Source organism: Triturus cristatus, chromosome 3_1 (genome assembly GCF_964204655.1).
Source record: "Triturus cristatus chromosome 3_1, aTriCri1.1, whole genome shotgun sequence".
NCBI classification, from domain to species: domain Eukaryota; kingdom Metazoa; phylum Chordata; class Amphibia; order Caudata; family Salamandridae; genus Triturus; species Triturus cristatus.
Genome location: NC_140583.1, coordinates 1,065,492,115 through 1,065,517,735, shown reverse-complemented (window position 1 = coordinate 1,065,517,735; position 25,621 = coordinate 1,065,492,115). Strand labels below are relative to the sequence as shown.

Below are 25,621 nucleotides of genomic sequence, written 5' to 3'. Positions count from 1 at the left end.
GCTCCGACAGCCTCTTGGCCAGTAAGTAAACTGGTTGGCTTTCGCTACAGCATAGCTCCACTCAAGCCCCTTGTGCTAGTAGTCTTTAGATCTATCCATGGTCTAGCCCCTTCTTACCTGGCTTATACTCTTTCACACTACTAACCTTCCCCACCTCCATGTTCTGCCAACCATTCACATCCGCACTGTTCACAAACCTCCAGCCCCAATCTTGCTGTCGCACATTCCAGCCTCGTTCCGCACTCCACTGGAATGCCTCCTTAGATCTCAGATCTGTAGCCTCAACACCTGTTTTTAAAACTTCTCTCAGAATTCACCCCCTGCAGCGTCGAACTAACATTCCTAGCTCATGACAGCAGTTTTCTTCCTTCTCCTTCACCCACTCCAAAGACATAACAGACTGCGGTGCAGTCACCATGCGCCATACTGCTCCTGACGTCATCATTCTCTTAGACAAGTTCTGACACATATGCACCAAGCAAGCTAAGAGGCATTTGAAAGGGATTCAGATACTGTCCCTGAGCACAGCGCGTTTCACCACGGCTCGTTGTTCTTCACTGCTTGAAACGGAACAGGTAGCCAGTACGTGCTTTACCATTTGATGCACGTGAGCACAGGTAATGTCAGAGTGATCCAGCTCATCTGTTTGTGCTGGAGCAGGCGCAGTGGCACCAGGCCCACAACTGTGGAGGGGGGAGCTAATGCACCCCACTTCTATCAGTCTGTTACTAGCCAACTAGAAGTAAGAGGGCTCAATGTATCCTTTCTTGCATTAGGGCCATGGAAACCTTGCTATGACAATGGAAAGAGCAGGATGGGTCTCCTAAAACTTCTTGAGAAGATTATTTAAACCCGATTATAAGTGCCCCTAATGTTCTCCTCTTGACCTTTTTTATTTACACATGCTTCGTCATAGGGGCTAGCAATCAGTTTTCTTGATCCATTGGTCTCCTGCAGTGTCATTCCCGTTTTGCCTCAGACCATCACAGCATAAACCATGGGGCATAGCGTGAGCCCACTTCAGCCATTGGCTTACTTCACTGTGACACAATGTGCACTTCTACACAATATGTAGTCCCTTTCAGTGCCAGGAATACATGTGCAAAGTATGCTTTTACTCAAACGTGAAGATATATATATATATATATATATATATATATATATATATACGATGACCAAACTCGTTTCGGGCAGTCCTCTGCCCTTGATCACTGGCAACAATGTCCCGTCTACCATGAGGAACACCTAATAAAGCACCGGGTCCCGCCCCAGTGGGTGTGGTCACAAAGCATCTTGGCCCCTGTAATCAAGGGCAGAGGACGGCCCGAATCGCATTAGGCCATCGTATTATTTACACGTGAGGAGTGAGCCGCTTCTGTCTGCCAACCTGCTGAATAAAGGAGTCAAAGCTCTCGTATGTGGCATTTCTACAGGGGCAACTTTGTGTGGATTTTATTTAAAGCCTCTCATTGTATGAAAACATGCATTGTCTAAAATAAGAATAATTACAACAACAAAAATGTGTGTGTGTATAATATATATATATATATATATATATATGAAGAACAAAATCAAATCCGCACTCTTCCTGGATTTGGTAGTTGTAAATTTTAATGACCTCCTCTCCACCAACGCGTTTCGAACTTCAACAGTTCCTGGTCACGCTGTTTACACAAGTCCATCATTTATTTTACTTATTTATACCAACTAGTCCAAGTTGCCGATCATGAGGCATTATGGGAGTGGTAGTCTTTCACGTCAATGTATACAGACGTTCATCATCAAATCAAGCTAGTGTCGCTCATCGATCATAAGAGTCTCTTATACGCATAAAATCTTTACGGCCAAAGTATCACATACTAGTTAGTGTGGTGAATTTTGTTGACACATTATTAATTCGGTCAGTCCTTATATAGTGAGCATACATATTTGCTCAGGTGTGTTGGGCATGTCTATACGCGTGCGCAGATTTGCTCAACAGTGCTAGGCTTATCTGTGTGTACGCGTATATGCAGAATTAATTCAAATGCCGCGTTATTGGGAATCAAGGCTGAGTGCCCCAAATATTTCAGTTAATTGATGCGTATACACGGAATTAATACAAATGCAGCGTTATTAGGAGTTAAGGCTGAGTGCCCCAAGTCTATCCATTAATTAATGCGAGACGTAATGATAGAGAGCAGCACTAGCAGTGAATAAAGGTTACGGATGCATCTACAGGCAGCTCAACCTGCACTATCAATTTCATAAGGAAAGAAGAGAGACATTCAGATGACACTATTTGTTAAAGAGAATCAGATTATGCCAATCTTATTTCATAAATGTACATAAAGTTCCTCGTCTCCATTCAGCCCGTGAGGGATTCGGGTCTTGAAGCGAATTATTCATTTAGATTCCAGGCCTCTTAATCTTTCAGTTCGGTTACCACCTCTTTCATGTTCATCAATAGAAGCTATGCCTGAATAGCTAATGTTTTTCCAAGTTTGTCCAGTGTGATTCTGCAGGTGTTTTGTTAGAGCATAGGTCATATCGTTGTTCTGAATTGCGCGTATATGCTCTAATATGCGCTTTTTGAGTGGACAGATTGTTGAGCCAATATAACGTTTTCCGCAGGAGCATTCGATCAAGTATACCACTAATTGTGATTCGCATGTAATTTGATTTTGAATTTTGAAAGTTCGATCATTTGGATCCTTGAGTGTTTTGAGGTTTCTGCCTATTTTACACGCTTTACAGGACGTGCACTTTGTGAATCCCTGTTGTCTCTTTTCCAGCCATGTTTGTTGTTTTACGTTTTGGAAATGGCTGTTTACCAGTGTATCACATAATGATGGTGCTTTTCTATATGTGATCAATGGATAGTTCCCCATTGTGGGACCGATGTCAGGGTCTTTCTTTATCGCGTTCCAGTATTTCATTAGAATTTTTCGAATTTGGAAGCTTTCTTTTGAATACGTCAGGATTAGACGCGGTGCATCATCTTTCTTTGTTGCTTCCATGTTCTTTTTTTCCGTTTTGTGTCTCACCGTTAATGTTTGGGCTCTTGTCTTTAATCTTGCTTTTGTTTCTCCCCGCAAGATATCACCATGTTTATAGCCACGTGCTTTGAAGCGTGTTTTGGTGTCCAAAAATTTTCTTTCCATTTCCTCAGATTCAGAGCAGTTCCTTTTCATGCGTATGAATTCTCCATACGGAATACTTTGTTTTAACGAGCGTGGATGGAAGCTCGATCCGTGCCGAATACTATTTGTTGCTGTTTTCTTACGAAAGACTGTCGTGTGTATTTTGTTCGATTTTATATACACTTTTGTGTCCAAAAATTCAATCTCTTTTGATTGTATGTTATAAGTGAATTTGAGACCTATATCATTTGAGTTGAGGATTTTTATGTAATCCACTAGTTTCTCTTTCGACCCCCTCCACAATAGGAAGAGGTCGTCAATAAATCGAAGCCATAATACAACGTCTGCGGTGTATGGATCATTTTCCTCTCTCCAAGTTATTTGTCTCTCCCACCAACCCATGGTGAGATTCGCATAGCTTGGAGAGAAGGAAACTCCCATAGCTGTACCGCAGTTTTGAGAATACAGTTGTTTATTAAATAGGAAAACATTGTTAGTCAGGCATAGTTCAATCATTTGCATCAACATGTTAGTGTGTCTCAATTCTCCGATTGGTCTTTGTTTGAGGAAATATGCAATAGCTCTCAATCCAATGTTATGGTCGATCAATGTATATAGCGAAACAACATCGATTGTTGCTAAAAGATAGTCTTGTTGCCATTGGGTTTCCATCAAAATTCTCAAAAAATCACCTGTATCTTTGATGAACGAACTTAAAGTTGGAACAATGGGAGCTAGAAAGTAATCTACATAGTCAGCTATGATTTCATAAAGGGACCCACAGCTGGAAATTATGGGTCGACCTGGTGGTTTCTGTAAGGTTTTATGGACTTTCGGCAAGAAGTATATAGTTGGCGTCACAGGATTGGTTACTGTCAGAAAGTTTTTTTCATCCTGGCTGAGCAATCCTTGTTCGTACCAGTTGCATATACGATTGTGTATATCTCTGGTCATGTCTGGGATGGGGTTAGATTTTACCAGAGTATAATTTGTTGTTTCATTTAGCTGACGGAGTGCTTCCTCAATATATGCTTGTTTGTCTAAGATGACAATGTTGCCACCCTTATCGGCTGGTTTAATTTCAATTTTGTTATTATTTTTTAAAGCTTGTAGTGCTTGACGTTCTTGTACAGATAGATTTTCTTTCATGCTTGATTTGGTGTTTTCCAGGGTTTCCAGTTCTGCCACCACTAGATCCTGGAACATGTCTATTCGATTTCCTGGATGTAATGATGGACAAAATTTAGATTTATTTTTAAAGTTGGTCCGTGGGTGAATATCTGTTGATATCCCCATGTCTTGTAATACTTGTGTGTCCGTTAATTCTGTCTCCTCTATTTCGTGAGCTAGTTCATACGCAGTCCTGAGTGCCATTTTTTCAGCTATAATATATCCTTCTGTTGTCATTGAGGATTCAGGATCTCTTGCTGAAATATCCTGTGTTATATTTTTATTTTTATCAGGCAGTTTTGCAAAGAATTTTTTCAGTTTTAACTTGCGGACATATTTATACATATCTATCCTTGTTTCAACTGCATCTGAATATCTTTCAGGACAGAATGTTAGTCCTTTATTTAGTAGGGTGCGTTCTGCTTGAGATAGATTATGATGAGACAGGTTAATTATAAGATCCGGTTCTGCTTGCATGTTCCTTGTGCAGTTTATTTTCTTGTCACTGTTCGATTGCGTAGATAGTATTTTTGTTTTCCTGCTTCTTCTTGTTTTTCTCTGCGGCCTTGGTCTCCCAAGTAGCCCCTTCCACGTGCCCTTGTTCGTCCACTGCCTCGTCCTCTTCCTCTTGTTTTCGGGTTTTGTTGGTCCTGGTATAGCATTTTCATTTCTTCTAAAAAATAGAGTTTTTTAGTTGTTATTGCAATGGATGGGTCTTCTCCTTCACTTTTTTCACCCTCTGATTCACTCGGCGTTGTGTATGGAGATTCTTCTATAATTGGCTGTTTTTTATCCCATTGTTGCTTTAGGATGTCAAATCTCTTTGCAATTGTGAATATTGTCCCATTTGCGTAGTCAGACTCATCTCTCCTAAATTTCCGTTGCTTTCTCTCTTGAACTTCGCTTTCATGTTTGTCTAGGTTTTTCTCCATTATTATTCGTAATTTGTTTATATTCTCTTCCTCTTGACCAGAAGATTTTATTTGGTGCTCTACTTCATTTATTTTACCATGCAGTTCTTCGACATTTTTCTTGGCATACGTGATGATGATTAACATCATCGTGCGCGAGCAATCCATGTTATTTTTTCCCCATTCGTCCAGCATTTCAAGGTTGGTATCAGGATGGTTAGGAAGGGTAAATATACGAAATCCTCGAGGTACAAGACCATATTCGACATACTTCTCCAGGGTTATTATCTCCCAACTTCGTGATATTTCTTTCCGAAGTAGTTTCTCAAGTTGGTTCAATAGTTGTTTTAATGTTGTCGCTATATTTGATGCGGTCGTACTTCCTTTGGATGTCGAGGTGATAGGAGATGACTTGACAAACATGCTTTCTGCTTTCTCCATTCTTTTAGCTGCTCTTTGTTCCATGATGTTTTTAAGTCATGTGATACTTTGGCCGTAAAGATTTTATGCGTATAAGAGACTCTTATGATTGATGAGCGACACTAGCTTGATTTGATGATAAACGTCTGTAAAAGACTACCACTCCCATAATGCCTCATGATCGGCAACTTGGACTAGTTGGTATAAATAAGTAAAATAAATGATGGACTTGTGTAAACACCGTGACCAGGAACTGTTGAAGTTCGAAACGCGTTGGTGGAGAGGAGGTCATTAAAATTTACAACTACCAAATCCAGGAAGAGTGCGGCTTTGATTTTGTTCTTCAGATACGCGTGGGGTTTGTCCTTACCTCACGGCCGGCACCAGCTATCGAGTGCTCCCCCCGCAAGGGCGCTTTGTTTATCATATATATATATATATATATATATATATATATATATCTATAAGGATTATCGTTCCATATATATAAGGATTATCGTTCCTGACTCGCTTCTCATCAGCGACAAACAGGTACGGACCACAGCGTGCGTTTTCAGTGCAGATTTATTGCATCCTTACTCAGCTACATTATCGTACAGCAAGTGGCCAGCATGACGTGTTTCGACAGCAGGACGCTGTCTTGATCACATGACGCCCCAAGGGCCAATCCACATTAAGTACTCTTGTTGGTGAAGAAAAACTGGTAAAACATTTTTTCTACAATCAAAGAAATAGAAAAAATACTGCGTTGTATAAAATACAATCATAGTCAAAACATGTAAACTAGAACAACGCAATATATGCGAATGTTTGGTGAACATTGTCAACACATTGCATCATGGTTTCATTGTCACATTAAAAAACAGTTTTTCATAATAATAGCTGGAGAATTAGTTTTTTTAGAAGAAGAAGAGAATGCCATGAGGATGCTAACCTTGAATCATAGAAATTATTTAAGTGTATAAAATTACCTCACTTTATATATCAAGCATAAAGTGCAGAGACTACGCTAAAGTACATATCTTCACCAATCATCACAATTTAAAACCCATTAATAAATATCAGAGTTCAAATAATGTATATGGACAAAAAAAATAATATAAATATAATAAAGTGCAAGTGCATCAAGATCAGTGGGTATCGATCTTACAGTGCAAAGACTACTCTAAAGTGCAAATCACTGCCAATCATCACAAATTAATCATTCCTTATTGTTGTCAGAGTTGTGTGATGATCACAGAAAATGTCAAGATAAAGTGCAAGTGCATCAATCATCACAAATGTGTCACTCCTTATTGTTGTCAGAGTTGTATGATGATCACAGAAAATGTCAAGATAAAGTGCAAGTGCATATTATACACACACACACACACATTTTTTGTTGTTGCAATTATTCTTATTTTAGACAATGCTTGTTTTCATACAATGAGAGGCTTTAAATAAAAAACAGAGAAATAAGCACTATGCATCGGAAAGCCAAAAGGTCATCCATGGTTTTGCCAATGATTGACTAAGAGACATTAAATAGAAGGGAGAGAACACCGTCCATCGTTATGTCCTGTAGGAAGTGGTTGCAGGATTACTGATACATCCACTACACTACTTGTTATCCTTTTGACCTCGCACGTCCGTTGGTTTACTATGTGCAGCATTCCTTGGAGGGATTGCATTGCTTCCCAATAGTTTCTAAGTTACAGTAACTGTGGTAAGGGCCAGGCCTGTCTGGAAGGATGCCTCTTTCTACTGGTCTTGCTGAAGACGGGTAATTCCCCAACTAACCGTCATGGACAGACACCCTGATGCACTAGCTTTAAAAAGCAAGAACAAAAATAAATAAATACCTATCCTCCTCTGCATGCCCCATCCCTTATTTGAACCCTCAGACTGCATTCCCTTCTTCAGTCCCTTCACATAGCTCTGGCTTATACTCAATACCTACTTTTGTGAATTGTCCACATCTCGACCCAAAGCCCTTACCTGGTTTTCTTTAACTACTAATAATCTTTTGATGCTCTCTGTCAATAATCAGATCATTAACCACTAACCATTAGTCTTGGACTAGCGCTTCAATGCCTCCTCTGGCGTAGTAAGCACTATATAAATGAAATGACAATGGCGCACAAAGGCCTTCCGATTCTAAGTGGCAATTCTGGGCGTGAAACCTGAATAGCCACTGCAAGCCTCCTGCCATGCATAACACCTTCAGAAAGCTCTGAATGTTTAGCCAACACAAAAATGCATTCTGGAACCGGTTTCGCTTTTAACATTGTACACTAAAAATTCCCAGCATGCGGTGTGTTTTTGGCTTAAAAGGCAGGACTGTCTGCCAGTGAGACATGACAATGGAGTTATTGATGTAGAGCGAAGGTCTCTGTGAGCTTTAGTGCTGCTCGCCAAATATCACATTCACTTGAGAAACGAAGTTTCTTTTTATTAAAAAAGATTTGTGGTCCTCACCCGCAAAATGCCCATTGCCCTCTGATGCCCTGAACCCTCTCTTGGATTCTGCATGGTTGGGCATGACAGGCCTGTTTTGTCCTGCTAACATTCTTGGAAGTGGTTGCAAGCGATGCACATTTTCTGAGGCACTTGGGGCTTTCAAGGATGTGTGCATCTACCAGGAAGAGTCCCGGGGGTCCATAGGGTCAGGGGAATATTGCGGATAGTATTAAAGACCACTGGAGACCTGAAAAGACTGATAAATCTTCTCTAGTCAAAGCAGGATAGTTCTTTAACTGGGGTAGTCCCAGGGGTCTCACTTTTGGAAGTGTTTTGGGGTTTCCAGTGTAGGTGAAGGCCCTGAATTCCAGCAAAGTTTTCAGTCAGTTGGTCTGGCTCTTGGCTTCAAGATGTGTTGGACGTCAACATCAGGGCAGATTTACATCCTTGTTGGGTGAGTTAGGGGCCCTATATCCTATGGGATGGGGGAGGGACAAAGTTATAAACTGTGCAAGGGTTTATGTCCTATGATACTACTCCTGGTTGCTCATCTGTATTTTCGTAGCCCTGGGGGTCGGTGTGGTCTGACTTGGCCCTACAGTAACTGGCACTTATTTGAACGCTTATATGATCTCTGGAGCCAGACGGTTGGTCTGAGTCTGATGTCCTCCATCCACTGGGGGCCCGCAAGTGCACAGACAGGCTCCAGGCAAGCACTTTGTCAGGGTCCACGCAGACCTTCAACTTTTAGCTTTTACTCATCTGTAGAGGAACAGGCAGCAGACCACTTCAGTATCCTATAACCAGACACTGGGGCCAATTCACAAAGGGACTTAAGTGCAGTAAAGTTACTAGTGCGGAGTCTCCTCACTGGTAAAATGTGTCTTCAAGCATTAAGCCAGACATTTCAACAGCAATGCCATATATGGTCACGTAGGATTTTGGCAGTGGCTCCAAAATCAAAAGAGTTGGCTTCGGCCGCGGCCCATGCAGGTAAGAGCGGTGGGGTGGGGTAATGGTTGGCAGACGACGACGAGGGAAAATGTATTATTTATTTTTATTCTCCCTAGTGGTCGCGAAACCCCCAAGTCTGCCCCCCCATCCCCCCCCCCCCGATCCGGCATCTCTGCTGCAAGACGGCACTGAGGTACTCTTTAAGTCGAAGTCTCGGCCATTTATTATCTCATTCTTCCCACCCACACTCTGAAGTGAGTGAAGTAACAATCCCAGTTTTGTGTGGCCATGTGAATTGTACACAGATAAATGTGGCGGCCTCACTCCAAGGCTACAGTAAAAGGCTGCATCTCAGATTCTGATCAAATGTCAACAACCATGCAGCCTCCCCTTAGCCAAGCAAAGACATGTACTCCCCTCAGGTCAATGTCGGGGGACACTATGGCTGTTGCTATCCAGAGGATAGGGCTCTGCTGACATGCGCGCAAGGGTCACACAGAAGTCAGTGAAAAACAAAGGTGTGTGGGCAGCTGTGAAAAGGAGAAAAAGTCAAAAAACAGCAATGCGGGACAGCTGCGACAAATGACTGGATGGTCATTATTACCAGAGTATAAGCGCCAGGGGCGGGTGGGTTTCACCGAAACAAACTTTTTGCACCAATCAGAATCGTGCATCCTTCATTTAAACTTCCATCTGCTGCAATGCATGATGGTAAAAAGGGGTAGAGGAAGCTGCCTTTCTGGCACAACATACCTGGGTCACATGCTGAAGTAAAATAAACGGCAAACGCTGTTACAGGTGATATGCAGCGGCTGGTACAGGTGAATTGTGGGCTAAAGCAGGGAGCATGGACAGAGTATGCTCAGTTATAAACCGATAAAGATACATAGTAACCAGTATCTGCCACCAACCACACCTACGAGTAACCAAGATAGAAACACTACTTTCAAGAGAGATGAGGTATCATTTACACCTTAGGCAGCAGCGCAGCATATAAAGGACAATGGCTGCACACCTAGTTATAAAAACACATAACAGGCTGTTAGTTACAGTGGTCACATTCAACTGTTACCTAATCAATAGAAATCGAGAGCGTTTCCAGAGTACTCAGCGCCCTCGTTTTGCGTTGGGAACGACCGGAGCAGTGCGACTGTCCCCTGGTCACAGGCACTCCCCTCCTCTAGGCCAACCATTGACACCCATTGCTACTCTCTCTCGACAGACCAAAGCCCCTTGGATTCCTGACACTTGAATCCCTCGCGACTTGACAATCCCTCCTGACGTATCTCACTTTTAGACATAACAGCACTTCCCTAGGTCGACCCTGTCATTCCTCCGCCCCCTCAACATATCCTACCTATCCTGGGCCAAAACATACCCCATCTGTCTTGGTGGCCAGTGAATATCCTTTCCCTTAGCCCCAGACACTCCTCTTCTTTACGGTCCTATTGGCACTCCCTACTCACTGACCTGTCCCTGAAACTGTCTGGTGCTTCGTCTGCCTTTACGCACATCTTGCCACCCCAACAATCTGCCGCTCCTGCTAGGCTGAACAACACTTCATTCATTCATTGTGCTTTGTCCTCTAGTGCTTGAACTTTATTCCATTAACACTTCAGTTTGAAACAAAATCTGCAACTCTCTTACAACTGAATGACCCGTCTGTGATAGTCTTATGAGAAACAAAATCCTAAACTGGAGGTTTTTATTAAGTTGGCTCATTTTTCAAGCAGCACAGTTACTTTTTGTATTTCACAAAAAATGTTCATGGTTGCTGGGAGTGCAATATATATATTATATATATATATAATATACAAAAATCCTCTCACCTCGGGTTTAGGTAAAGAAACAAGCCACTCCGGTCTGCAGTTATTAACGAAAAGCAGGTTTATTCGGGCACTGATACACGATGCGTTTCAACTCCTTCCGGAGTCCTGGTCATCGGTGATGTCATCAGTGATTATAGATGTCATTTAATATGTCATGAGTATGGTAATGCAGTATGTGAGGAAATATGAATTATAAGAAGTGCATGGTGAATAGTGAATTTCTAAGTTTCTTTAACATAAAGTAAGTTATTATTACCAGATCTAAAGATAATATCACTTTAAACGTTGTTTTTTAATGAATTTCTAGGTTTTTTTTAACGTATAGTAAGATCTTATTAACATATCTAACTATAACATCACTTTAACCTTTGGAATTTTTTTCAGTGAATTTCTTTTTTTTATTTTTATCATAGTTACCCAAGTCCCTCACTGATCACAGCCTTTGACAGTGTGCAATAGGGGATTGGATGCCAGGCCTGCAACCAACACCCCACCCGTGGCGCACAGCCATTTACAGTATGCAGCGTAAGGTAGGCTGCAGGCCCTTTGTCCGACACGCCGTTGCTGACAAACATCCCCCCCATGGAAACACATCCAACCTTGTCATTTTTTTCCCACTGTACGGCAGTATTTCCATGTTACTGTGGCACAAGCGCCACTCCAAGGTTCCACTGGACAGTGCAAGATTCACTTTTTGACGCTTACACAATACCGTGGGACTGCACGGAGTGGGCCATGCTAGGTCCTGTGGGAGTTATGGGGGAATCCTCACAGGATGTCTCGCTGGATTCCACAGGAGTACCGCGAGACCCGTGGCATGGATTTTTTTTATTTATTTTGGCTTCAAGGACCCTCGACTGCAACAAGGGCGAGGGGGTCAGGGTATCACTACTCTTATCACGGTACTCCAACAGTCCCGATATTGCTATATTTTGAAGCTTAATTTTTAAAAAACGGCTGAACAAATGTATACTAAATCACATTAAGCATGCTTTTTGAGAAAAGATCTAGCTTTCTGCCAAATTTGGAGTCATTTTGTTCAGCCGTTTTTTCTGTATCGCTTCCCAAAATTAATCTGCGAAATTGCATGGGAAAAATGTACTCGTCCCCTGCTTGACTTGAGTTGGCGTAGGCAGTGTCCATGAGCTGCAGTTCACATCAGATGTCTCAGGTGAGCATTAACTCACTGAAACCATCCAGTCAGATGGAAGGAGCTTTGTTTTGTGAGAGGACAGGGTGGTGCTTTCTGAATAATAACATTTGTAGTGAAATTTAGCATTACTTTCCAGAGTGTTGACATACAGGTTTGCATTGAGTGAGAGATCAGAAAACAGATGCAAAATGTAACCTGGCCTGACAGCTAGGGTCATCCTGGGGTTAGGGCCAGCTTTAGCGATGGTGGTGTCTAGTGCGACAGTGTTTGTTTGTGCCTCCCCAATGACCACCTCCGCCACGATTCCTTTATTACCAGCCTTTAACAGTGCCCCTCAAGTCTCCAGAACCACCTCTCTCAGATGCTTTTAGTGCGTTTTATAGCACCGCCCATACCAGTGCAGGGTGCCAGAGCACATTACACGGAGACAATCAATCATAAGTGTATAAATCCGTTTATAGGAAATTTTACATAAGACAGAGGATTAGAAGGTGTAGCAGTCACATGTCATCCCTACTGGTAGGCAGGATAGTTTAAGAGTGCTTAGTCTGGAGAAGAGAAACATAAACTCAGATTTTAAAAGGTAACTCCATGGTTGGTGGTTCTCTAAAATATTAAGAATTTATTTCTACCCAAATGAACCCTTTTTGCAATATTAGGATAATGAAAGGCTGGGGAAAAAAATCATAACGCTCTATTGGATACCTTGGGATTTGCATGCAACTCTTTGATAACGGTTAATAGCTCACTATTCAATATTAGAATTTTAGCTTATAAACTGCAAATAATAAAAGAATTGCTTTGACAAAAGCAGTAATCCACTGTCCTATTTATATTATATGCACTTTGTGATCTGATGGGTACACATTCTTCGCAGAAGGCATGTTAACCATCCACACTACTTTATGATTAATCAAAACATCCACAAGACACAACTCTGATCTCTTTCCAAGAAGAACATTAATCACTGGGGTTATCTTGATATTTTTATTGTTGCCTGAAAATTGCTGGAGGCAAGAAAGGCGGTAGCAGGTGCTTCTAAAACCATACTATACCTGCAGAGTGAACACCCCACCCCCCAGCCAATGCTCTGTGCGCCTGAACTAGAGCTGGCACTACACATTGTGACAGAAAAAAGAGCTGAGGGATTCGGAGAAAGAGGAAAGGGTGTTGGCGAGTTAGTGCCAACTAAGAAATCAGAGAGCCGAAAAAGAGAATGAGAAATACATTTAAGGAGACATTGAGGGGGGGAAAGAGTAAAAATCGCAGAGTGTGACAAAAGAGAGAGAGGACGATAGAGACGTATATGGAAGGGTGGGAGTATCACGGTGGAAAAAAAGAGACGGGGGAACGGAAGCGTCAAGGAACGAGTGACGTAGTGAATGGAAGTGCGAGGAAGACATTAAACAGATTGGGGCAACGGCCTAGCTTCCATCAGTGCAATTGGTGCAGTAGAGCCAAAGCCCAGAGAACGGAGTGGCGCACTGCACCCTGTAATTCACAGCAGCCTGGAGGCCCATTTCTTTCCTTGCAATGGGTCTCATGACTTACGGGCTACGCTGCTGTCTGAGAGCGCCTCCGCGCCAGCTCTGCAAAACCCTTTCCGATTCAGAGGAAATGACGCCCCATGTGTAGAAGAAATGACACCCCATGGATCAGCACAGTTTGTTTTGGGGGTCGGGGTGTACACGTGTGGGCAGCATTTGGTCCGTGGAATAACAAGGGGACCCCCCGACGTCAATCTGAACTGGGGTCATTCTTATCCCTACTCGGACCTTGCTGCTGCTAACAGTTAGTCCCTGCACCCTCCACCCCGTCACTAACCCTTCCTCCCGACAGGTGCGCCAGGGCCTCCCCCTGCCTAGGTATCCTTGAGTCGCCTTCGCCCATACGATGCCCAATAGAGGAGTTGGCCTAACGGCTAGTGCGGTCGACTGGGTGAACTGGGTTCGAGTCTCTGCAGTGACACTGAACATCCTGTGATTCTGGGCAAATCACTTAATTTCCGCCGTGCCTAACAACAATGAATGTGTCCTGTATTTTTGGGCAGTTGGAGCCTGAAGTAAAACCCACCAAAGATCAGGCTATACTTATCTTTTACATTCCATTGCTTGCACGCAGGGAAATCTGTAAACTATGGGTATCCCATCTCTCTCCAAATTTAGATGATTTGTTGAACTCAGTTAAATATATAGCCACCTTAGATGGGAAGAGTACTAGAGATGTACATTTCTGGCTCCCTTTCATTGAATGGTGTAACAATCTAAACGAGAATAGATAGTTTCCTAGCGGTCCTATGATTATGCCTTACCAGCCTCGCTCGGCATTCGGGTTTTGGTATTTGTGATTTGGTTCTGCTTGGCGGAAAATGAGAGGGAGGAAGCCGACAAACTCACATGACCCCACCCCACCTTCTCCTATCTTTATCCATACCTACCCGTATTGCCAAAAGCATAAGAGGGCAGAGGCGTTAGATGCCCATCAGGATATGCAAAGTGGAAGAACGTTTTGCTTTTTCTTCCTATTAAAGAGGCTTATGAGGACTAAAAAACAAAAAACAAAAAAAACAATGAATGTGTCCTTGTGTAATGAAATTGGTGCTATGTAAAGCGCTCTGATACCCGATTCGGGTCAAGTTCGCGCTATATAAAACTCTGTAAGAAGAAGAATATAGGCCCGCGCCCCTGGCCTGCACTATCCAACAATTCCTTCGTGCAGTACCCAACTGCACTCTTCCGTCTCCTAGCCTGCCTCTTAGTTGATATCACCCCCGGATGCCCTTGACAGGCCCCGTTCTGAGCTGCCCCTGACCCCGTCCTCCTAGGCTGCCGCACTGAAACTCGCTTCATGCTGCCCCCCAATGCCCCTCCCCACCCTGCGCTGCCATCGACAACAAACAAGTTGCCCTTGCCGTGCCCTCTACAGGCTTGCCCTGACTGGCGTCCGTCCCCCTGGGAGGTCTCTGGCACCCACTCCACTTGGCTGCCGCAATATATGTCTGTCCAGGAGGCCACTGACACATTTCAGAGTGCCTTTCACACCTCAGTTAACCCTCTGTCGGGGCTGCCACTAACTGGCACTAAAAAATCAATTACCTTTACTACTTTTCCCTACACCACCCGACTCCCCTACGGACTGAGACCCCAGCCGCTCTTGATACCTCCTTTCGAAATTTCCCTTAACACCCCTTTTCTAGACTACTCCTTGTCACGCCGCCCCTAAGCATCCCCCACATCCCCAAGCCCCGGACACCTCTTCTCTGCACCACCTCACTCAGCCCTTCCCCTAGGACACCCCTATCTCTAGGCCGGCATGGTGCGGTCCGACCACAGCCCTTCTTCCCCACTCGCGCACTTCCCCTTGTTTCCATGCAGAAGGCCGGCCCAGGAGCAGCACAAAGGAAGCTGCCGCTATAAATAGCTGCACCTCAGAGAGACATCATTGGCTGCCAGTGAGCAGGAGGAGGCACGGGCAGCCCAGGAGCCTGTGCACCGGCCCCTCACCTGCAGCTCGTGTCTGACACTGAACCACCTGTACTGCTGCCCCACTACAGCACCTAAAGCGTCACTGCCTCCCACAGCACCGCCTTCATCCTGTCCTCATTGAACCGCGCTCCTCCCTCTGCGTGACCCGCAACATTACTGTCTCTCACTCCTTCACCTGCACTATCACTGCACTATCTTCAACCCCATTTCACTACCTTCAACCCACTGCCTTCCAGCCTGCCACAGGCAGGCTCACTGCACCCTCCACGCTGTACACATAGAACACTCCCCGCCTCACACTGCACTACATGGTACATCTACCTCACAATGAACCACCTTTAACCTCAAAGCCTCCCAGTGCACAGCCTGTGGCCATACTGATTCCATTACGCAACTGGAATCTAGCTGTCTCACACTGCACCACTGCCGCTGACCGCGGCCCCCGCAGGGGGCCAATTGGCGGTCGGCGCCTTAGTGCCCCCGGGCACCGGTCACCCCTCCCCATCCCCTCCCACAGGGGGGGCGGGGATGCCGACCGGAGCCCCCCTCCTCGGGCTGGCCGGAAGTGACGCGCAATGCGTGTCACTTCCTGGCCCTGGGGTGAGGGGGAGGCTATTTAGCCTTCCCCCACCCTCCTGGCGACCTCTTTGTCGCCCACCGCGCCATTTCCCTCCCTACCGCTTACCCGGCGTAGGCGTTGGGTGGGGGGGGTTTTCTGAGCGTTGTAATGTTTTCTTTTTTCGTTGCAGGCGGAGTTACAGGGCGATCTGGAAGCAATCTGCGCGGCACCATTGGGGGTGCCTGAGCCAAAACCGAGGAGCCTCATGGGAGGGTCCCGGAAGCCGTGTCGGCGCCCCACTAGTCCTGCAGGCGGTTGTGGGCCTGAACAACCGGGGGCTTGCTAAGCGACGCTCCGCCCCGATAGGGGGGCGTGAGTAGAAGTTACCAACGGCACGTGATCGTAGAAAGAATCACATGGATGGCAGCATCAGCGGGCATCGCTCCCGCACTGCCCGGCTCATCAGGCGGGCAGGCGACCCAGTTGGTTGCCTGCCCTTGGATCGCCCGTAAGATAACCCACCCATTACATATTCTGGAATTATGTAATAAACCTGCAGCATTGTTACCCAACACCAACTGTCTTGTGTGTGTCATTTGGGTAACCTACTATGGGGGAGGGGGGACAGCGGGGTGCCCCTGGGGGTACTATGCTTCACACCGTAATAGTGCCAAGAAAGCTGCCTCATATGCAGCAACTGCACGACATGCAGCCCTGCAGCCTCACTACTTCCCATACCACTAGTGTCTAGCAACCTCACTCTCACAATGCGCCATTGGAAACACAGCAGCTTAACACAGAACCATCTGGGGCCTCACTGCCCCAGTGCGTGACATGCAGTCTCGCGGCTTCCCACTGCATAATCTGCCGTATTTGTCCCACTCTGAAATACCTATACCCTCTCTACCTCCAGAACACGACCTGCAGTCTCACTGCTTCACACTACACCACCTGCAGAGCCACTGCCTCCCGCTGCACGACCTGCTGTCTCTTTACCTCATGGTGCCCCGCTGTCACCCTCACTGCTCACAGCACCGCTCCCCTCACTGGATAGAACTGCACCACCAGAAGTCACACACTGCAGCACTAGCAATCTCAAATCAAACTCTCTGCGGTTTTACTGCCTCTTACAATCAGGCACTGCACAGCTCGCAATATGATTGCTTCATTCTGCACACCTGTAACCTCGCACTACACCTCCTGCACCATCACTGCATCACACTATGCCGGGGACAGCCTGCCCTCGTACAGTCCCACACTGCAATCTTTTCAACATGCAACATGAGGGTCTTACACCGCAACACTACAGCACCTGCACCCATCACTGCCTAAAACGACTCCACTGCCAAGCTCACTGCACCGCTCTGACCTTGCTATCTCCCGCTGTTGCTTGAGTCATACTCAGTTCTATCCTTCCTCACACAACTCGTCAAGGCAGTCTTGACTTATACACTACCTCAATTCTAGTCAGTGGCATAACACTAAATAATAGAGCTGTACCCCCCGCAGAGTGTGAAGAGGGGGCCTTAAGTCTCCCGTATCTCACAGATATTCATTGACTTTGGGATGATTGGGCGCCCTGAGCTTTAGGGGTTCATGCCCTGCAGGTTCCTGCTGTGTTACGCCCCTGCTTAGCGTGTGACTCGCGCACAGAATCCCTCGCCTCAGCAACACAGTCGCCCGCAGTCTCCAGTAGTCACTTACCTCAAATGCATTCTGTGCTCCAGCTGTCACGAACGATCCTACCCAACACTGCAATAAACAAACTCACAAAAAGGGCTCTACCCTTGACACTATCATCTGTAAGCATAACACCTTATCCCCTCCACTCTATCCTACCCACTGATTGGACTGATCACCATCTAGTTCTTTTCGATCTCAATGCCATCCAACCAAAGGCCCACCCCCAAACTAGCCGGACCAGGCCCTGGGCGAGGAACATAAATCAAATCCCCCAGGCAGAACTAGAAGCCTTAGTCAGTTACCAAATTCTACCTCTGCCTGACCTAACTTCTGCGAATGACCTCACCGCCCACTACAACACAAATCAAATCAAAACAAACTTTATTCGGCTGAAAGCAAACAACCATAAAAGTGCAAAACATTACAGTTTACAGAGGAAGAATAAAAACAAAGTACTCAGCACATATTAAAAGCGGCGAGCTATAAACAAACTTGCCACGATGTGAGAAAACTACAACACAAAAATGGCAGAACTCGTGGAAGCAGTCGCCCTTCTGAAACTCAAAAAATCAGGAAGTCTCCCCTCCAGATCATTGTTCAATAAAGAACTTAACAAAGAAAAGTGACAACTATGATTTGCCGAATGTAATTGGAGCCAACAGCCCTCGTTAACCAATCTCTCGATCCTCCGAGCTGAACGCCTAAAATACAAAAAACACATCTTCAGAGAAATTTTCTCCCTCTTCCGAGCCCAACTTGACCGGTCTAGGAAGACCTAAAGACCTTACCAACATCATCAAACAGAAAATCTCATCCTTCCCTCACCACTCAATCAATGACTCTACTAAGCGATGCAAAGAATTAGCAACTTCCTTATCTGACATTGAACTCTGTCTTGAGCCTCCCCACCTCCCCACCCTGCACCAAGGGTGCCCCCCTAGCAAAAACGGTCGAACAAAAGCCTTACCTCCAACTAATAGCTGTCTCCCAATTACCCCCCCCCCGCACCAACCTCAACTACTTGCAATTAAAAAACAAGCATTTGCAATGCAATAGGTCTCGCATTTATAAGAGTTTGAGCTATTGGCATTGTAAAATTACAATGCCTTTTATTTATGTTTTGGTTTTAAAACAAATAAAAGGCATTGTCATTTACAATGTCAGTAGCATGAACTCGCATAAAAGCAGTGTGTGGAATGCAGCAGTGGGCGGCGTGCAGCAGTGTGAGGCGTGCAGCAGTGTGAGGCGTGCAGCAGTGTGAGGCGTGCAGCGGTGTGTGGCGTGCAGCAGTGTGAGGCGTGCAGCAGTGTGAGGCGTGCAGCAGAGACACGTGGAGGGTGAGGAGAGACACGTGGAGGGTGAGGAGAGACACGTGTGGAGGGTGAGGAGAGACACGTGTGGAGGGTGAGGAGGAGACACGTGTGGAGGGTGAGGAGGAGACACCTGTGGAGGGTGAGGAGGAGACACCTGTGGAGGGTGAGGCGGAGACACGTGGAGGGTGAGGCGGAGGGGAGGAGACACGTGTGGAGGGTGAGGAGAGACACGTGTGAAGGGTGAGGAGAGACACGTGTGGAGGGTGAGGAGAGACACGTGTGGAGGGTGAGGAGAGACACGTGTGGATGGTGAGGAGAGACGTGTGGAGGGTGAGGAGAGAAACGTGGAGGGTGAGGAGAGAAACGTGGAGGGTGAGGAGAGAAACGTGGAGGGTGAGGAGAGAAACGTGGAGGGTGAGGAGAGACACGTGGAGGGTGAGGAGACACGTGGAGGGTGAGGAGAGACATGTGGAGGGTGAGGAGAGACACGTGGAGGGTGAGGAGGGTGAGGAGAGACACGTGGAGGGTGAGGAGGGTGAGGAGAGACACGTGGAGGGCGAGGAGAGACACGTGTGGAGGGTGAGGAGAGACACGTGTGGAGGGTGAGGAGAGACACGTGTGGAGGGTGAGGTGGAGGGTGAGGAGAGAGACGTGTGGAGGGTGAGGAGAGACGTGTGGAGGGTGAGGAGAGACGTGTGGAGGGTGAGGAGAGACACGTGGAGGGTGAGGAGAGACACATGTGTAGGGTGAGGAGAGACACGCCACAGGCCCTGCCGGGGCCGAGAGCAGATCACTGTTCGCATCAGCCGTCACCCGAGACCGCTCCGTACTTGTTGGTAAATAGAGGTTCACTATCTGTTGATAATGGGATTCACTTGGGGGGCTGACTTACCTCCTCCACCCCCAGGGCCAACACTGAGAAGGCATCAGAGACCTGGTGCTGCCTATGCTGCAGTACTGCGAGAGAGAGGGATGGGGGGGCGGGCAGAGGAAGAGGAGTGGGGTTAGAGAAGGGACAGGTGGGGAGAGAAAGAGGAGAGAAGGGACAGAGACAGAAAAGGAGCAAAAAAAGCATTAGAGAGAGTAAAGAGGAGAGTTGGGGAAAATGAAAACATTATGAGAGAACATGTAGCAAAGAGGTGGAGAGAGAAGATGGGAGAGAGTAAGGACGCAGCCAAGAGATAGGGCAGAGACAAAAAGAATCGAAACAATACAAAAGTATTTTCCAAACTCGTAAATAACCACGGGCCAAACAACTGATCTGCAATGAAGCATCCGAATCCGGTATATCATGACGTTAACCATGCAATAAAAAATAAATTTAAAAAAAATAAAAAAACACCAAAAAACACGTATACACCATGTTGACCCTTTTCCATGCAACATATTCTAAAACGCCATTCTCATTCATACATTCACAGCAAACCTGTTCACAAGAGTGACAGAAAATGTGGTATTAGTGTTACATTTTTGTGTACATCCATACCCGCTCACTTATGCAATTAAAGGATTCATGACCACACGGTTAAACAAAACGTACTGATTGGCCTTGCCGTGAAGGAGAAACACGTGTTGACACACACTCCCGATCTGTGAAACGTTCACCCCACTTTCTCGAAATTGAAACCAGTGCATGTGTCCGACGAACTTCCTGCCGCTTATCTGAATGCACCAGTGGCAGAAGATAGTCATCATCTTGCAACAACACAATTAAAGGGAGGCATGTCTGTCTCTCCCCACCGCCACATGTCTCTGAGTCTTACTGTCTCATGCGAGATCTCCCTCTAGGAGACAGCTGACACCGACTCTTCCCCTGAGACAGTACGGGAGATGCGTGTGTGTGCATAGTGTGTGTGTCTATATGTATATATCTGTGTGTGTATGCATGTGCGTGTTTGTATGTGTATATGTTTGTGTATGCATGTGTGTGTTGGTGTGCAAGTATGGGTGTGTCATTGTGTTCATTTGTCTTCATGGATGTGTACACATATGTTTGTGTGTATACCTATGTCTGTGTATGCATGTTTGTGTATGTATATGTGTTTGAGTATGTTGGTGTGCGTGCTTGTTTATATGTGTATGTGGGGTTGGTGTGTTGGTGTGTATGCATATGTTTATGCATGTCTGTGTGTGTTTGTATATGTTCATATGTGTGTGTAAATGCATGTGTGTGTTTGTATGTGTGCATAGTTGTGTATGCATGTGATCAGAGGGAAGAGTGCACTTGAGGGCAAAGAGGAAAACATACAGGGAAGAGTATGTGAGGGCAGAGAGAAAAATAGAGAGGGAAAAGCACGTGAGGGCAGAGAGAAAAACAGAGAGGGGAGAGTCCATGTGAGGGAGGAGAGAAAAATAGAGAGGGAAGAGCTCATGTGAGAGCAAAGCAAAAAATACAGAGGGTAGGGCGCATGTTAGACCGGAGATAAAAACATAGAGGGAAGAGAGCATGTGAGAGCAGAGAGAAAATAGAGAGAGAAGAACGAATGCGAGGGCAGAGAAAAAAATACAGAGCGAAGAGCACATCTGAGAGCATAGAGAAAAAATGCAGAGGGAAGAGTACATGTGAGGGAAGAGTGACAAATACAGAGGGAATAGCATGTGTGAGGAAATAGAGAAAAATGGAGAGGGGAAAGCACATGTGAGGGCAGAGTGAAAATACAGAGGGAATAGCACATGTGAGACCAGAGAGAAAAACATAGAGGGAAGAGCATATGTGAGGACAAAGAGAACAAGTATAGGCTATGCCAAGCGGAAGTGATCGCGTTTGCGATCAAACATCAAAGCGGCGAAAGTGAAAGTAATCGAGCAGAGCATCAAAGGGCTGGGTGAGAAGGGAGGGGGGAATGCAAGGGTCAAAGCGGCTAAAGTGAAAGTAATCGAGCAGAACATCAAAGGGCTGGGTTAGAAGGGAGGGGGGAATGCAAGGAGCAGAGGAGCAGCTGTGCATGTGCACGCCATCGTGCACTCAAGCCTTAGGCCAGCAAAACCCTGTGGGTAGCACTTTTGAAAGCCCACTTACAAAATGTCTCAAAGAGACAGCTTTCGCTGTCTCAGCGAGACCTAATGATGATGCAATTTGGACTAAATTCAACTATTTCCCGAAGAAGATCTCAAATTACTTGCACAAAGCCAGCATCACACATTTCTGAACCACTCCCTGCTGCACTGGTCAAAAATCTCAGTAACATCATCTCTCCTATAATGACGAAAATCATTACCCCCCTATTAAACAGCTCCATGCCGCCTCCCCCCAAACTAGGCCAATACACCGCCCTTCATTAAAATAACCTACGCCGACTAGAACAACCTTAATAATTACAGACCAATAACTACCCTCCATCTCCTTGCCCAAACCATCGAAAATTGTGTGCTTCCACAACTCGAACAACCACAGTGAGAAATACAACCTGCACAACACCTTCCAATATGGGTTCAGGAAAGGCTGTAGTACAGAGACTGCAATACTGAATATCACAGGCTACCTACACAGATCTCTAGATGAGGGCCAGGCCTGCCTCCTAGTCCTCCGGGAACTCTCGGTTGCCTTTGATACTGTTAACCATGACATCCTCCTAAACACCCTCTCGCAGCATGCAGGCATCAATTGAACTGTCCTTCAGTGGTTTCATCTTTCCTGAAGCAAATCTCACAGCTAATCAAACTAAACATCTGGATATCGACAGCAACACCAGTCTCTCAAGGTGTTCCTCAAGGGTCAATCCTGTCTCCTGCCCTATTCAACATCTATATGGAGCCCCTTGCAATGATCCTGACACAAGTCAGAATTGCCTATTATCTCTATGCAGCTGAAACCCAACTCTGCATTAAAATCTCATCAGCTAAAGACATCCAGCACCTAAATAATACGCCACGGTTCAAACCTGGCTGACCAGCAACCTTCTTAAGCTCAACCCCAACAAAACCAAACTTCTCTTCATCAAACTGAAAGATAAGTCCTTTCTCGTAGATATTGGGCTAGACAACCTCACTGCATTAAACTGCAAACTATCCATCTCCAACTCTGTCAAGTCTCTGGGGATTTCTCTTGACAGACACCGGGACATGAAAGAGCATATGAATGCCTCAGCTAAAAGTGCCTTCTACACATTGAAACACCTAAAAGTCAAACCCTTCATTCTAATCAAAGACCTAAAGACTGTGATGCAATCCGTAGTCCTTCCCAAGCTGGACTATGGTAACACAAGGATCACGGCTGCCCAAAAGATACACCTTTGAAAGCTACACTCCAAGCAGTGGCCAGACTACTGTCGGGGGAGAGTGGCTTTGACCAATTCACTCCCAGTCTCAAGAAACTCAACTGGCTACTGATCGAGGCAAGATCTATATTCAAAACTTCTTGCACATAACCCACAAAGCTCTGTACACAGAAAAAATTGTCTACCTCGCAAATAAACAATCAAGAGCCGGTCAAAAGAGACCTCTTTGAAGCTCTAACAGTCTACTCCTGATTCCGCTCCTTCTCCAGGAATGCTCCCAGAATCTGGAACTCGCTGCCTAAGGTTCTATGCTACAAACATCATTCCCTCATTTCAGGAAGAAACTGAAACTTCTCCTCAACAAATACCTAACCCCCCCCCCCTTAAACCATCTGACTGGCCTGTCTCTCCCACCTCACACTCTCCAAATAAATCTGAGCATCGCTACCTCGGGGCCAAACTGTGCCTCTACTCTCCCCACCTTCGCAATCACCATACCATACCTACCTGAGATAGTTTGATCTAATGTTATGTTATGGTAATAACACTTGACTCCCTGATCTGCTGCTAGCACTGGGAAGCCTCAGGGTGGCTATGCGCTTAACAAATGTTAATTAATAATAATAATAATAGCGCAGAAATACCACAGGTCTCTTGGCGCTTATCTAAGGGTTAGGAAACTATACTGCAACAGATATTATTAAAATGAGAAAGTCAGTCTCTTCCAAAAGCATGTCCTAATAAAAATATTTTCAGTCTCTTCCTAAATGGGAGAAGAGTGGTTTCTCTCCTCAAACCTTCCGGTAATCCATTCCAGATCTGTGTTATCCGAACTGAAAAAGCCCGACTGCCCAAGGTAGTTTTATTGAAGCGTAGACAGGTCAGCAAGATTGCCTCAGAGGAGCGGAGACAGCGCCCAGGTACATAGTGCCTCAGCCGGTTCTCAATATAGGAAGGTACCGTGCCATACAACGTCTTGTGCACAGGCCATTAATCCTGGCCCTTTGTTTGACTGGCAGCCAATGCAGTTGTTGCAGCAGTGGCGTAGCATGCACCAGTCTCGGTAGCTTGAACAATATTCTTGCAGCATTATTCATAACCACTTGAAGCTTACCCTGCAGCTTATTGTAGAGACCGATGTACAAGGCATTTCTATAGTCCAACCGTGACATGATCAATGTTCTAACAGGATCCACACGCCAAAGGAGTTCCTGAAAGGATCACTTTTTGCAGGAGAGTGCTGTTTTAGTTGAGTAGTTGAATGCAGGCCTGCTCTGATAAAGTGTGCCCAAAGAATGCCAAAATATGAAATGTAAATCAGAGATTCCTGAACATTATCTGATTAAAAGGTTGTGCAAACAACATATATATCCTCAAGAGGAGCAACTGCTCCTCACCCTGGACTTGAATGCACCCAACACATTAAGCGATTTCAAAGCATGCCGAACCACTGTGTTTCAACGGATGCACAACAGTTGCCTTCAATGCCACACCAGCAAGACAGAAATCCTGCTCTTCGGGATTCTGCGGCCCAGTTGGGACAACAGCTATCGGCCAAATTATGTCCTGCCGCCACCTTCCCCGGCGGCACGTAATCAGGAGGTGAAATTCTATAACACTGCTTTGTTTGCCCCCAGATTGTGGGGGTAGTAGGTAGCTGTTTTGGTCTGCTAAAGATGGTAAAAGGTTCTTTTACCATAGCCCACTTCCACAGCCAAAAACATTGATCCTAGGCCTGATCGCTTCAAGGTTGTACTATGCCAACTCTCTATACTGGGGTCTACCTGCCTACCTCCTGAAAATATTACAGCTGGTGCAGAACACAGCTGCCGGGATTTTGCTGCATCTCCCTAGGAGAGTTCACATCCAACCTTACCTAAAAGAACTGCACTGTCTGCCTATCAAGGCACATGCGAGGGTCAAAGGTCTGGTTCTAACACACAGAGCTTTCTACCACAAAGGTCTTCAGTACCTCTCCAACAAATTTACCCCTTACCAACCGGCCAGGCCACTATGGTCTTCCAGCTCCTTGCTGGTGGTAATTCCTCTATTCAGAAGGAAAAAGTGGGGCAGCAGCTCTTCTATCTAGCCTCAAGGGAATGCCCTTCCACAACAGCTCCGCTTCACCATGAACATCCAGAACTTTAAGAGACTCCTCAAGACCTGGCCCTTCTGGTCTGCTTTCTAGCGCCCCATGTTATTATGGGATCAGACTTTACTGCCAAGCGTCGGGACACTCACCGAGTCTCTGCTGCGCTCTACAAATCCCTATAATAATAATGAGAAGGTTTATGTATGCAAGTATTCAAGAAACTAGCCGCATCATAATAAAGCTTCGCTTTAAGTTTGATAACATTACGCAAATT

The 25,621-nt window shown here is 45.6% G+C and overlaps 1 protein-coding gene across 1 annotated transcript in view; it reads right to left on the bottom strand.

Annotated features, from left to right (window-relative positions):
• The window catches only part of ABCG4 (ATP binding cassette subfamily G member 4), a 197,376-nt gene that overhangs the window by 149,858 nt on the left and 21,897 nt on the right, over positions 1 to 25,621 (bottom strand). The gene's annotated exons all lie outside the window — the stretch shown is intronic.